The sequence below is a fragment of the Paroedura picta genome, chromosome 7 (assembly GCF_049243985.1).
Source record: "Paroedura picta isolate Pp20150507F chromosome 7, Ppicta_v3.0, whole genome shotgun sequence".
NCBI classification, from domain to species: Eukaryota; Metazoa; Chordata; class Lepidosauria; order Squamata; family Gekkonidae; genus Paroedura; species Paroedura picta.
In genome coordinates this window covers 32,542,995-32,557,773 of record NC_135375.1, presented here as the reverse complement: position 1 = coordinate 32,557,773, position 14,779 = coordinate 32,542,995, and the positions used below count along the sequence as shown (strand labels likewise).

General features: G+C 42.6%; 1 protein-coding gene across 2 annotated transcripts in view; it reads right to left on the bottom strand.

Moving 5' to 3' along the window:
* ARSB (arylsulfatase B) overlaps positions 1-14,779 on the bottom strand; it is an 82,912-nt gene that overhangs the window by 30,008 nt on the left and 38,125 nt on the right. The window lies entirely within an intron of this gene.

Sequence of the window (14,779 nt, the reverse complement as noted above, 5' to 3'; positions counted from 1 at the left end):
TTTAATGGGCAGGAAATGTGGGGGGGGGGGAAATAAATTATTTCTTCACATAATGCCCAATTAAGACTTATACAACAGAAATCGAAAAAGGTTTTTTTAATTTAAAAAAATTAGGTGACTCCCTGAAAAGCATGCAAACCACAACAATGGGACATTTATTTATTATATTTATTATATTACATGCAAAGCTATCAAACTGCTGGCCTGTGGTTTTTGGGCCCTGCACACCTTAGAGCAGGCTTTCTGAACCAGGGTTTCTTAAAGGCCCTGGAAGGGCTTCATGAATGGGTGGGAATTCATTTTTAATATATATTTTAGATTTGTTGAACATTTATCGGGTAATATGATCATATATGGTCATGTTGACCCAATTACGCCCCCCTCTTCAAAATGGCCAATGATGGGACTGGAGGGAAAGGGAAGGGGTGGAGCTCTGTGGGCGTGTATACAGCTATGCTTCCCAAACATATTCCCCACAATCATGCCACTTCTGGGGTTTCTTGAAGCCTGAAGAAAGTTTCAGGGGGTTTCTCAGCAGTAAAAAAGTTGAGAAAGGCTGCCTTAGAGACCTGAATTCTAAAGTGTTGCTCCGTTGGTACTCACAGCAGATCCTCTGATGACATGCCTTTGCCATGTGCAGAGGAGATTCTGGTAGACTACTGCACTCTGCCAGTTTACTCCTGACTGTTGCATTCAGGTCAACTGAACTATGGGAGCAGAATCTCAAAGGGCACAGGAAGCTGCAATAAGAGGAGGAAAGCAGAAAATTCGTCTACATCCAGCATGGTTCTGCTCTCACTGCTTAAGATCCAAGTGTTTACCATTATAATTGTCATCTCAAAATGTTTTGGGACAACTTAGGGTTGCTAAAATGTTTAAATATATTTTACATAGTTTTTTTTAAATTAGGCTCTTTTTTCTGTTCTATTGTTCCCTGGGACAGGCAAAACAGGCTACACATTTAACGGAATACAGAACTCTGTAAACAATTATGTGCACATATTAAATCAAAGGCTTTGCAGTTGCATGCATAAATGCCTAGGGAGTAAGACTGCTGTTGTGAGCATGAAGCCATTTGTAAGGTTCCTGCAGCCTCTGTTAAGTTCTAAACCTATCGTTTAGAAATCACTGTTCCCATGCCACTCATAGAAGGAACTGTGAACTTTTTAGTTGCATAAACAAGTTGTTGGCTTTTCAACAATAATGATGGTAGTTTAGCCTGCATGCCAAACTATGACAAAGTCAGCATTTTCTTTTAGAGTTCCATTTCATTTATTTTATTTATGTTTTTATTTATTTTCTGCCCTTTCTCCAGGGATTCAGGGTGGATTACAACAGAGATAAAACTACATATATAAACAATCTGTTTCTGGATCAAGTTCAAGGTACTGGTTTTGACCTTTAAGGCTATATATGGCTTGAGTCCTACCTACCTGTGGGACCGCTGGTCCTCTTATGACCCCCACAGGGCACTTCAATCTGCTGGTATGGATTTGTTGATGATTCCGGGGCCCTGAGAGGCCAGGGCCTTTTTGGTCCTGGCCCCTACCTGGAGGATTGAGCTCCCTGAAGAACTGTGGGCCAAAATGGACCTCTTGGGATTCTGGAGGGCCTGTAAGATGGAGCTCTTCCACCAGGCATTTAGTTGAGGCCGGGTTGAATTCCCAGAGTTATAAGGTCTCCCCCTCTCCCAGGCCCAGGCTTCCGTTCTCAGGATTGCGTATTAGACCTATCCTGAGCCATTAGGCAACCTGCCCCTGCTTTACCCATTCCCATTAATATTCCATATTATTACCAATGAATTGAAATGTTGGGGGAGGAGTTTTTGTAATATGATATATAGATTATATTGTACCGCCATTTGTTGTTAACATTTTTATTGTTAAGGTTTTATGGGATTGTTATGATAGGGGGATATTTTATGGTATGTTTTATTGATGTGATATATTGTGAACCACTGCAAGCCAGATGTGCTGGGAGCAGCTGTAAAGAAGTATAATTAAATAACAAATAAATAAATCTCAATACAAAAATAGAAATTAAAATAATTAAATCAAGCCAGAGAATCTGGGGGTGTAGATGGATGGCCGTGCATCAATAGATATAGCCAGACAACCCAGTCCAAAACTCTGGATCAGTTGGGTGAGGGGATGCACACAGATGTTAAACAATATTGGGGAGAGAATAGCTCCATGCTCACTTGGATCATCATAGATACAAATCTGAAAGTCCTCCCCCATGTTCACCGATTACTCAACACATTAATTTTCTCTGGGTATTTGGAACATATTCTAGTTTTTAATCCTGTCCTTCACAAAATGATCCCAGAACAGCATACATGGTCCTCCCTGCCCTCTCATCAACTCTCAGCATTATTGGAGGACACTTTGGCCCTAGATCAGTCCATCCTGGCCATGGGGTGAAGATGGTGTTGGTTGCCCTGATACATTGTCTCCAGCACCAGCTGTATAGAGGTGGTTCAGTACTCCTCGTGTTGTTAGATCTATTAGCGGCATTTGATATTGACGATCATGAGCTGTTGCTGCACCGCCTTGCTGGAGCTGGAATTTGGGGGACAGCCCATAAATGGCTAGTCTCCTTCCTCCAGAACTGGACATAAAAGGTTGCAGTGGGGATGGAGCAGTCATGTAGTTTAACATCATTTTTTAACATCTTTATGTGGCCCCCACATTAACATCTTTATTTATCCTCTGGGCCAGCTAGGCCAACGCAATGGCCATGATGTTCATCGATATGCTGATGACACCCAGCTCTATTTCTTGATGAACAGCTGCCCTGACCCCCGCCCCCCCAAAAAAACATTTACTAGTTATTTGGAAGAGGTGATGATATGGCTGAAATTCAACCTCTCCAAGATGGAAGTCTTGTGGTTTAATAGAAAGGACCCAGATCAGGAAATGTGTTTGCCTAGCCTGGATGGGGTGCAACTGAAGATTTTGCACTCTGCTAGGAATCTGGGCATGATTCTTGATGCCTGCCTTATGATGGAGGCTCATGTCACTTTAATAGCCCAAGTGGTGTTTTTCCATCTATGCTAGGCTACTAATACCCTATCTGGCTCTGGAACACCTTGCCACAGTGATCCAGGCGATGGTCATCTCCAAGTTAGATTTCTGTAGATCACTCCATGTGGGCCTACCTTTGGTCTTGACCCAGAAATTTCAGCTAGTGCTAAATGTGACTGCTAGGGTCCTCACAAGGAATTATTGTAGGATCCATATCCAGTCAGCGGTAAGGCAGCTGCATTTGTTGCCAGTTGTGTACTGGATCAGGTTCAAGGTTTTGGTTTTGACCTATTGGTCATATGCAGTCTGGACCTAGTGTATCTGAGGTACCGAACCCTAGCTCTTGGGAGATCCACCTGGCATGGACCAGGCCCAGGGCTTTTTCAGCACTGGCCTCTGCCTGGTGGAATGAGCTCCCGGAAGAGCTGCCAGAACTGGCCCAGTCCCACAGGGCCTGCAAAATGAAGCTCTTCTGCCAAAAGCTTTTCTTTTGGCTGAGGCTGGGCCAACAAAACATCTCCCCCCCCCCCAAAAAAAGTGTCCCCTAATAACATCGCCCAGGGACTTGGCAGACTGGAGAAAGGGGGGGGGGAGGCTGGGGTAATGTGTAGGTTGGGTGATCTGTTTTACTGTTTTTACTTTGTGTTTTATTATTGTTATCCTCTGCAAGAAAGCAGGTTCATGACCAGTGGCATATAAATATAATTATAAATAAATAAATCCATTTTATTCTCTCAAAATTTTTGAGAGATACATTCTGCTGAGAAAGGGAGTGTATAGCCACAGATCCCCCAGTGAGCTTCATAACAAGGGATCTGAACCTGGGTTTCCCCACTTCTAGTCTCAAATCCCAACCATTACGTCACATTGGCTCTGAACACATACAGATGCTTAAACTCATTAGCAGCTCTAAAGTTGGGGGCTTTTTGCACGCCTTCAAAATAGCACAATGGTTGCCAATTGAAAACGCTACTGATTTGCTGTTTTGCACAACGTCGTCGACAATCTGCCACACACCTGAAACCAATCTGCAAAAAGCGCTTCCTTGAAGCGCTTTCAGGGAAATCCCCAAAAGTGGATTCACCCTCCGGAAAGTGATACACTCCTGCAACCAATCTGCAACACTAGCGAAAAAGACCTGTGCGTTAACATTGTTGCGGTTTCTACAAAGTCCCTCCCCCTGGCTCTCCACTCTGATCTTCCGGCGAAGCGATCGCCATTTTTTTTTCTCCGAGCGAGCGGGGATAAACGCACCAGCGAGCCTCTTTCTGTTTAGAGGCTTCCCTGGCTTCAGTCCTTCCCCTTTAGTCACTAAGCACAAACCACAGAAAAGCCCGTTTGCTGATGTAGTTTCCCATTAATTTTTACACATTCATTCAGCCGAAAATCGGGCCCGTGAGAGGGGGGGGGGATTTTTTTTTTTCACTCGGAGGCAGCGTGGCAACGATCAAACGATCAAACGACAGCTCAAACACATTAGGCAGCTGGATGGGTCTCTCCGTTGCAACGAATCTACACAGATTCGTTACAATGGGTCTGTTTTTTTAAAAAAAAAACCTTTCTTAAAGGGAAAGGGGCTGTTTGGGAGCATGCTAACGGCTGCCCATTGGCTGCTTGACGGCCAGGGGCGGGACGAGCTTGGCAATAGCGCTTCCTTTCTAGCGATTTCTGCCGAGACCGGAAGCCTGTGGGAAATGCTACAAAACGCAACTGGATTCCACTACAAAGGCAGGTATGCATAACGACGAATTCCACTATTTTAAATGGCGATTTTTCATTCAGTGACCAATTTGCTACAAAGATCCCGGTGCGTAAAGCCCCTTGGTTCTCATCCTGGGATTATTTTAAGGAACTGTGTCATGAGAGGCAGAGCTTGCTCATTTTCTTTCCCTGGCCATGATATATTATTTATAAAGCACAACTGTCAACAGCTATAATGAGCTTATTACTCCCGCTTTTCTTTAACATTTGACAAGTATTTTGCGATTAGGAAGCTGGGGACCCGTGTGACCAAAGCAACAAGACACACAATGATTCTCCAAGACAGCAGAGAGGACTGTACTTTACTGAACAATTGATCTAACTCCCACAGAACTCAATTATTAGGGGACTAGAACAAATTTTCCGTCCTCTGGACAGTTGACTAACGTATAAGAGGAGGAAATGTATTTGCCTCACAATTAAACACTGAATTTATCTATGTCTAACTGAAATTAAAAATACACTGGACAATTGTGTAAAGCTGGACATATTGGTATAACTGCAAAGTTTACAAAAAACAAGCAAAACTGTGGTCAGCTAATGACCCTCAAGACATCTCACTCGTACTGGATTATCCAATCAAGTTACTGGACTGGATTCAATGGAGGATTTCTGTGAGTGGAAAGAGGGGCTAGTTTGCCAGTTTTCCCCTCCTGCAAGAGACCTATGACTCCCGTCTCATGCTGTTTCTAGGACGTCTCCTGTCTCATAGGTATTCTGGACAACAGCAAGAAGGGAGAGAAGGTGCACTTTGTGAACAATGATCCCACTTGTCTATGGAGCTCCTCCATAGGATCTGAGCCAAAATATAAACCATTCAGTGCAATAACTGTACTGCTTGACTGCATTTAATAGTAATAGGTAATTTGGAAGAAAAATGCCTGAATATCACCTCGGAGAATGAAACTTGGAGGAAGCAATCATGTAAGAATAATTGGAATATTTTATTTGAGAAGAGGAGCTATGTTAGCCCATGACAGCAAAGAGTCCAACAATTTTATGCAGATTAGCAGTTCATAGAACTGTATAGAAGCAATCCTAATCCAGTCCACAAATCCAATTTACTTCCTCAACAATGACCCAACTCTACTTTTGCTGCCAGCACATGAATGCTGCCCTCCAGCTGGCAACACACTACAATTGTGATAAAATGTCAGCCATGCTTAATAGGAGGACCACATGTAGTGCATTCGCCCTGGACTTGCAGTCAGACAATGCTTGATTTTTTTTTTTACCATGAAGCAATGTGTAAGAATTACATCAGAGAAGCTATTTCAGATATTACGCAGTGTTTCCACCTACATATAGAATTGCTTTTAACAAGCTTCAATCTAAAACAGGGCTAATGGTTAGAGCTTTGTTACATTTTCTCTCCACATTTTACCATCAATATACACCAGGGACCTCTCTACAAGCAGGTGATGAATTTCTCCTTAGTGGAGACAGGTCTTTCAGGACTCAGACAAAGTGGAACAAGCCCTAAACCAGTCTTTGGTCTGCTCAGCAGAGTTGGAATAAAATGGAAAATAATGTAAAAAACATGGCTGGATGGACTGCCAAATCACAGATACAGGCTTCTAGTATACACGAACTGAATCTATAAATTATGCCAAGTGCTGGTAATAGACTAGAGTGCTATAATCCTGGAGAGCACCATTTCATTGTACAAATGTGTCCAGAATATGTAATATTAAACTCAATTAAAAACAATATCTAAAAAAAACCCAACGTATTCTAGTGTTTTGTGTCCTAGCACATAATGTTGTAGATTGTTATATGTGGGAAGCTTTTCAGATGGAGGAATTATTAAAACAATAACTTCCTTTTCCACACACAAATCTTTCAGTCCTTCCAAATTCTATCACTTGATTCTCTTAGCTCTACTAGGCATTTTCTGTGTTGCTTCACAAATGGAATCATAGGCTCTCAGCAACAAGGCATAAAAGTCCAGGTGGTAATATATGGCGTAGGATAGGAGTTTAACAGAAAAGTGCTTTAGCCTTAAGGGACTGGCCTCTTTCAGCTTCCAAGAACACAATACCTCTGTCTGAGAAATCTGACCTTCAAGAGCCAGTCCTCTGCTGACTGGAATAAGAACTTTCATCACCACCTCTCAAGCTTAATGGAAAACATCAGAAAAGTACCAAAACAGAAAAGCAGATAAACATGCCTCAGGCTAATTTCCCAGGTAGTTAATGAGCAAATTCTAACAAGCTTTTTCCCCTAGACCAGGGGTAGTCAACCTGTGGCCCTCCAGATGTCCATGGACTACAATTCCCATGAGCCCCTGCCAGCATTTGCTGGCAGGGGCTCATGGGAACTGTAGTCCATGAACATCTGGAGGACCACAGGTTGACTACCCCTGCCCTAGACAAACCCTACAGCTCCTCTTATTAGCCAACAAAGACATCATACAATCATGAAGACACCCTGCTTCCCTGAAAACATACTGAGGAATAGAGTTGTCTCACTCCTTTCTATAAGGCCTGGCCTGATATCACTTCACAAAAGTTCAGCTTGAAGGATTTTTAGGATCAATAATCCGAAGCAAAGATAAATATGAGATAATGAAATATTTAAGAACACAAGAACCCGACAATGGATCCAGCATTCTGGTTCTAACAGTGGTCTGGCCCACGAGGAGAATGTGAAAGCAACATAAGAAAGCCCTTTATCTTTTCAAATGTCTCCGAAATTAGTGACTTTAATTCCCGTAGATTTCACTTTCCAGTGCAATGACAGGTTGCATATTTTTGTTAAAGATCAGCAATTTCACGACTGAGTTCACTTTTGCATGAATGCCATCTGGCCTCAGAGACTTATTAATTTGTCAATTAGTTCTAATATTTCATTTGGGCAAAATGAGTTACAGTGCTTCAGTATTCTCTTTATTGTAATAGCTTTCCCTTTGCTGCTCCTTAGGCCTGGAACCTTCCCCGTCCAGCTCTCAAGAAAGATTTCCCTCTTCTCTGTCAAAATTCTTCTTTAAAGCCCACCTTTACCGGAGTTTCTGTCTTCGTATCAGTGCATATGTGTGCATGTGTTTGGCTCAACCTCTTCGTCTTTTGACAGACATCTCAAGGCAAGCCAACATTTGACTTGGACCAGAAAAGAGGAATCATAAAAACTTACTCCGCTACTTCTTCAAAGAATTAACCACAGAATAGTCCTTTGATAACATAGCTACCCAAAATAAAATGGTCTGAATCCAGTGGCTGAAATACTCACTACTAACCTCCATGCATGCTGCAGCTACTTAGTATTTTCTACTGAAAAATAAATACTTGGTTTATGTGATTAGAAATGCCGGTGAATGCATGGAAATTTCCCACTCCCCATGTACATGAGAACTATCAATTGTAGCCTCTGGGTTGGTCATGTTCAATACCAACACTTGTTGATCTTTTTGAGACAGACATGCAAAAGAGAAACAGGAACAAACCAATCTTGTTTCATCAATCATCCCTTTTGCTTTGGTTTGTAGGAGTTGAAAATAGAACTTCCTCCAGCTGTAGAAAATAGAACTTCCTCCTCAAAGCCACAGCTTCACACTTCTATTACATGAATGCATTGTCTTAACCTGGATGGTCCATGCTAGCTTGATCTTGTTGGACTGGATGCTAAGCTCAGTAACTCTTGGTTAGTGCTTCGATGAGAGACCATCAAGGAAATCCAGGGTTGCTATGTAGACGCAAGCAATGGCAAGCCACCTCTGTTTGTCACTTGCCTTGAAAACACTATGGGAGATCACCATAATTCAACCATGACTTGAAGACACTTTCTACTATTTCTACATATAATAAGAAAAGGTCACTAAATTTCAAACATCTCCTGAATGTATAATCACTAAACACACAAGAAGTATAAGAAAATCTATGGCATAAATGTTATGCTCTTGTAAATTAGAACAACAATTAGATATCCGAAATCTACAAGCTTTCTCAAAGCTTGTAGAAGTATGTTACGGGTGTAAAGTCACCTCTTACCTGTATACTGAAGCTACACCCAGAAGGCTAAAGTAATAAAGTTCAACTTTCCATACAATGAAGTCCTTCCTCTCGCTTCCTTTCCCTTAATGACAGGGAACAGTCAAGTTTATTAAACAGACAAGTGTATTAAATTCATGTTGCTTCCGCATAGTTTTCTTTTCATTTCTTTTGCCAAAGGTACTGCAAGTGGAAAATGGGATAATATGAATTCTGGTTGAAAACTATCCATTAAGGCAGGAGCTCATGGGAATTGTAGTCCATGGACATCTGGAGGGCCGCAGTTTGACTACCCCTGCATTAAGAAAATGGGCCCAAAGTGATGAATTCCAAACGGGGCTCCTTCGGAATTACAATATTAGTACAAGTGTTTTGAAAACACTTCTTTAATGTTTAATGGACCTTCTTTAATGTTAGACCTTGGAATTAAAGCATTATTTGCTGTTGCCTCATGAACTTTGACCACCCCTTTAAATGAAGCAATGTCCTTGTCCCCCAGCTGTAGAAAAACATCTGCTCCTTTCTCTTTCTAATCTGTATGGTAGGGTTGCCTCTAAATCTAAGGAGATCTTTTAAAATTAATTTACTAACGACAAACTTGCTGAAGTTCTTATAAAAACAGATAAACAAAACAGAACAGACAGACAATTCTGTTTCCGCTGAACTCCATTCTGAAGACTTGCCTGGTACTGTGTGCATATGAAACTGCAGGGGACAACAATAACTAGGAAACTGACTGATCAGCTTGGACATCTTTCAAGAATGGCAAGGTAGTAAAATAATGAATATTTGACCCGGAAAAAATCAACCTGACGGTATGAGCAAGAATTTGAAAAGCTCATAAAACAATCTTTGTACTTTGCCCTGATGTAATGTGACACAAAGAGAGAGAGAGAGAGAGAGAGAGAGAGAGAACGAGAACAGTACAATCAGAATATCTGTATTTTAAAGTTATGTACCTTGGAAACAACAAACTATATTCCACATAATCCCTAAATGCGATTACAGATTTTTTTTCATATGCATATATACATTATATTATTATATATTATATATGAATATATATAATATATACAAAAATGGGAACAGCTGGTGGTGAAGATAGCATTTGCTATGTACTTATATTGCTATTCTACACGGTATGCAAGATGACAGAGCATAATAAAATGTCAATTACAGCAGGTAAGAAAGATTTAAAGACCTCTTAAAGAACCTGAAATATGTCAGCTCTCATTAGGGAAGCGAGCCATGGTTACTTATGTCACTGCTGTGTTTACTGACACAAGCCCTAAGGATTCTTCAATGCTGGCCTCTGAAGTAATTTGATCTTATACCCTTTTGTTTAAAATACAGACAGCTTCTAAGCTTCCCTCTGCAGCAGAACACAGGCAGAGATGTATACACTATATATATATATATATATATATATATATTAATTAATTTACCAAGCAAACCCAAATCTGCTCCACAATATTTCTGGAAAGGCCTTGGAGGAGGAGCTGGTCTCATGGCTTAATTACCATTCAGTGCTTAACACCCACTCTGGTGTTCCGCCCCTGAGGTCCTCCTCCAACCAGCTTGCCTGTCTGTCCAGCAGCCAGCCAATTGCCTTCCATCCCCCACCCCTGACCACCCCCTCCTCCTTCCACTTTCCTCAGAGGCTGCAGATCCCTGCTGCATGAGCTGCCCCTGCCGGTGAGTTCCCTTCCCCGGAGGCCTCCAGCCTGCAGCCTTTCCAGGTCCTGGGGCGAGTGAGAGGCCATCTGCAGAGTTCTTCCACCCCCACCTCCCAATCTAGCGCCTGTTGTATTCCTGAATGCAACTAGCTTTGTCCCTAGTTTGGCATAAAACTGGTAACTGACGTCATATAAATGAAAGAACATTCCAAAACTGCCTGTACCTTTTCTAGGATTTAAGAACTGGACGAAGGTCCATCTCATTCTTTTTCCACAAAGTGACCAAGTAAAGTGATGATTGTCACTCCTTGTCCCTAGTATCTGACAACTGCCTCTGAACATGCCTGTTCCATTAGCTTATACAGTCACTGAAAGACCAATATTCCATGAATTGTAAAACTGCCCTTTTATCTAACTGAGAGGTTCTGCAACATCGAATCCTTTTTCCAGTTGACGACTGCCTCCAGGGGTGGGGGATAGCTGGTGGCCCGGGCGCTGTGTATACGCATTTTAGCTAGCAGGTGGCGGTAATGTGCATTTGTGTCCGCTGGCACGCTGGAGGCCGTACTTGCCTCTTCCCCCCCTCTCACAGCAAGAAGGTAGCTGGGCCGCAGGGCGGGGGGGAGAGGCAGGCATGGCTGCCAGCGGCCTGATACCGGGCTGGAGACCGGGGGTTGACAACCCCTGGTGTAAATTATTTATACATTGTGTTGGGTATGGAGAATCCGTCCTGGGTTCAAGAGATTATAATAAACATCCTTTACTTTTAGATTATGCAGGATTTTATTGGCTGATGTGATGTTTGGAATGAATGCAAAGCCTTATGTTTATTCATACTTATACTTAAATATGGAATAATAGTGCTTTATTCCATAAATGTGCAATTGAGTAATAAAAAATTGATATCTTCTACTTTGGAACAAGAGCTGCTGATGTAGGAATCCGTCAGCTGAGTGCAATTCAGTATAAACTATGAGCATGCAATCTTCAGAGGAAAAAATGGTGAATAATAACCAAGCTACCTTATAGAGCTAATTTTCCTTCTGAAAATTTAAGCTAGTGTAAGAATATTTTGCTTTTGCAAGTTGGGTGCCCATGTTCCAACTCATGGCACAATGTATTGTTTGCCTCTCAGTCCATTCTAGGTCAGCTGAGTTTGGAGAAGGGGATACATCTGTGTGAAAAGAAGCACAACTTTTAGGCTTGAAGGGACAGAACCACTGCTGTAAGTTCACTAGAGTAGTGGTCCCCAACCCTTTTATCACCAGGGGCCGGTCAACGCTTGACAATTTTACTGAGGCCTGGGGGGTGGGGTAGTGCTTTGCCGAGGGCCACCGCCTGAGCCCCTGCTCCATTTGCTTTCCCATCGGCACCCCTGACTTCCCGCCGCCTGCTGGGGGGTGCTGCCAGCAGTAGCTGCGCAGTGCCATGCTGAGGGGGAGCCCCAGCCGCTGGAGAGCACCAAAGGTGAGCCGGTGGCAGAGTGGCGGGGCAGCCCCCGAGGCAGAAGCTGGGGAGGAGGATGAGGAAGAGCCGTGGCCCGGTACCGACTGATCCACGGACTGGTACTGGTTCCGGACCGGGGGTTGGGGACCACTGCACTAGAGCACTATGATAGGCACAAACTTTTTTCACTGGAATCTGCTGACCTATAGGAGTGCCTCTGAGACACCCAGTGTGCTCTACCTGTATATTTTTCAATAAATACTAGTGACACCCCATGGGCAAGTGGAAATGCAAGAAAAAGACTGCAGTAGCTGCTTGTGTAGCCAATTTACAAGCACTTTAATATGCAGGAATGAAAAATGCTACATACTTGACAAGCTATTTTGCACGAGAAACTCCACTTATGCTTCCAGTTGCATGTTGCAGAAGTCAAGCCTATAAATCTCAAAAGCTCTTTCCTCCAAAGAGAATCAACTCAGGTAATGGAGCAGATTGGAAGCTTCAGCATTGCTCAGCAAAGGAGCCAGTGAAAGGAATGTAGCCAATGCATTCTGTCTCCTGCATGAAATACTGATTTCTAAGGGTCAGCTACTTGGCTAAAATGTAGTTAGAACACCAGTGGCCATTTTCAAGCCACCTTTGCATCCTGTTTTGGCAACTGGTTGCTAATGGATCCTTTTCTGTCATTTCAGACAGCTCTGTTTTAGTAGTCAGCTGCTAGCGGAATCTATTTATCTGTTCATACAAATCCACCTGTGTCATGTTAGCAAAGACTGGTTGAGCCACTTTTGAGGGAAACTGCAATGAAAAAACATGGCACTGTTTGAAATGACCCTAGCGCTTCAGAGACGGCTCATTAACAGAAGGAAACTCACTGTATGAGCCCCCATCCTTGTATCGCTTTACTGAAAATAAGGCCAACAACAAGTAACAACTGGTTTAGGACAATAAAGTGAAAATCTTCTTGTGTGTTTTTTACAGTCAAGGAAGTTTACTTATGCCTTTTAAAGCATGGAAGAAAACAGCAGGATCTACTAATCTTTACTTTTTAAAAAAGAAAGCTAAGCACCTACCCTATATACTCGCACATAAGCCTAGGTTTTCAGCACCTTTTTCCACACTGAAAAAGCCCTCCTCGGCTTATACGCGGGTATATACGGTAATTGAAATAAAAGCCTGCTCCAGCCAGCCAATTGTTGCATTGCCTTTTGCAATGTTGCTTTCGAACTATTCTTTTGGTTTCTGGGGGTGGGGTGGGTTTTGGGGGTGCTTTTGGATTTACTGTTTCTTTCTCCTAGTGTTTCTTTTTATCTGAGGGGCAGCATTATTTGCCTTTTCTTCTTGGGGTTGTGTTTCTTTTAAAAGTTGATTTTTACAGTTCTTTCTTTCAGTGTTTAGTTTTACAGTTCTTTATTTCAGTGTTTTTTTCTGGGGGAGCACTGCAGTTGTGGAGTTGTCCATTCTCCCAGTTTGGAGCTGTTGTACTTGTTGTAGTAGGTTGCCAACTTTGGGTACTGTTGTTCTGCTCTGGTTTGCTGGCCTGGGGGCACTGTTTGGTTCTCCTGCCAAAGTTGTTATCACAGAGCAGTTCTGTCAGAGCTCTCTCAGAGTGTCTGGCATCAAGAGAGGAAGGGAAGGCAATTGTAAGCCGGTTTGAGACTCCTTTGGTTAGTGAAAAGCGGGGTACAAAAACCAGCAGCTATTCATCCTCTTTTCTGTATTTGTTGGGAGAGCCTGTGACAGGAGAGCCTGTGACAATGGAGCATTTCCCACCTTCAGCTTATATGCGAGTCAATAAGTTTGCCCAGATTTTGTGGTAAAATCAGGTGCCTCGGCTTATATGCGGGTCAGCTTATATGCGAGTATATACGGGCTTCCAGGGAAATGGTTGAAATTAAGCCACTATTACTATAGTCATGGAGTTGCTGTCAAAGAACCAAGTGGAATACACTCTTGTCTACAGGAAAAATATTGTTACAAATACCAGTTCTATTGAGTGGTGAGAAAAGATTATCAAGGCTAACATTTGATAACAAGGAACCTCCAAGCTTAATTCTGTAAGACAGGAAATTTTCCCTCAGTTTCTGACCCAAGTATTTGAAGAAACGTGAAAAGACTTCTCCTGGTGAAAGACTTGGCCAACTGCTTGAGAGCACTGTCTTCATTTCCTTTCAAAAACACAACTTCACTGTAGCCCAATCTGGTATTTACTCTGAAGACTAAAACCTGGCAAAGCTTCATTATCAGGGAGAGAAGAGATAATCTATGCAGATTAATGTCCCCCTCTGTTTTTGTTTGAGGACTTTCTGCTGTCTAGATTACCTGGCTCGCCCCCCTTTTTTCTTCTCAGTTTACTAGAGGTGAAAGGCTGCGGCTTGACTTTGTCGCTTATCTTACACAAAATAAACAGAACAATCTGGAGCTAATTTAAGCGGTTTACCCGTATCAGGATATGGCTGGGAAAGCTTCAAGGGGGAGGGAGGGAAGAGGGGGAGGCTCCAAGTGAACAATAGCTCTGTGAAGCAGAGCAGAGCAGCACAGGAAGGCCCTGCAGACAGCCTGGCAGACAGCTGTCAGCCATTCCAATAACAATCCCTGCAGCCAGCAAAAACTGGCCAGCATCTAAGCTCCCCAAACTAACCTAGGAACACCAACAATAAAAACAAAGGCTTAAGCATTTCAGCATTAGTGGCATGAGTGTCATGGTTGTAGCTCAGCGTCAGGCACATTTCAAATGAATTCTCCCCCCCCCCTTGCCCCTGCAATGATTCACAAATCAAGAGCAGCTGTAATTACAGCACCCTATCTGAAAACTATATGCTACTAACCAACAAATTAACTTTATTTAGTGTGAACTATGACTTGTCAGGCAATCAGACCTTTT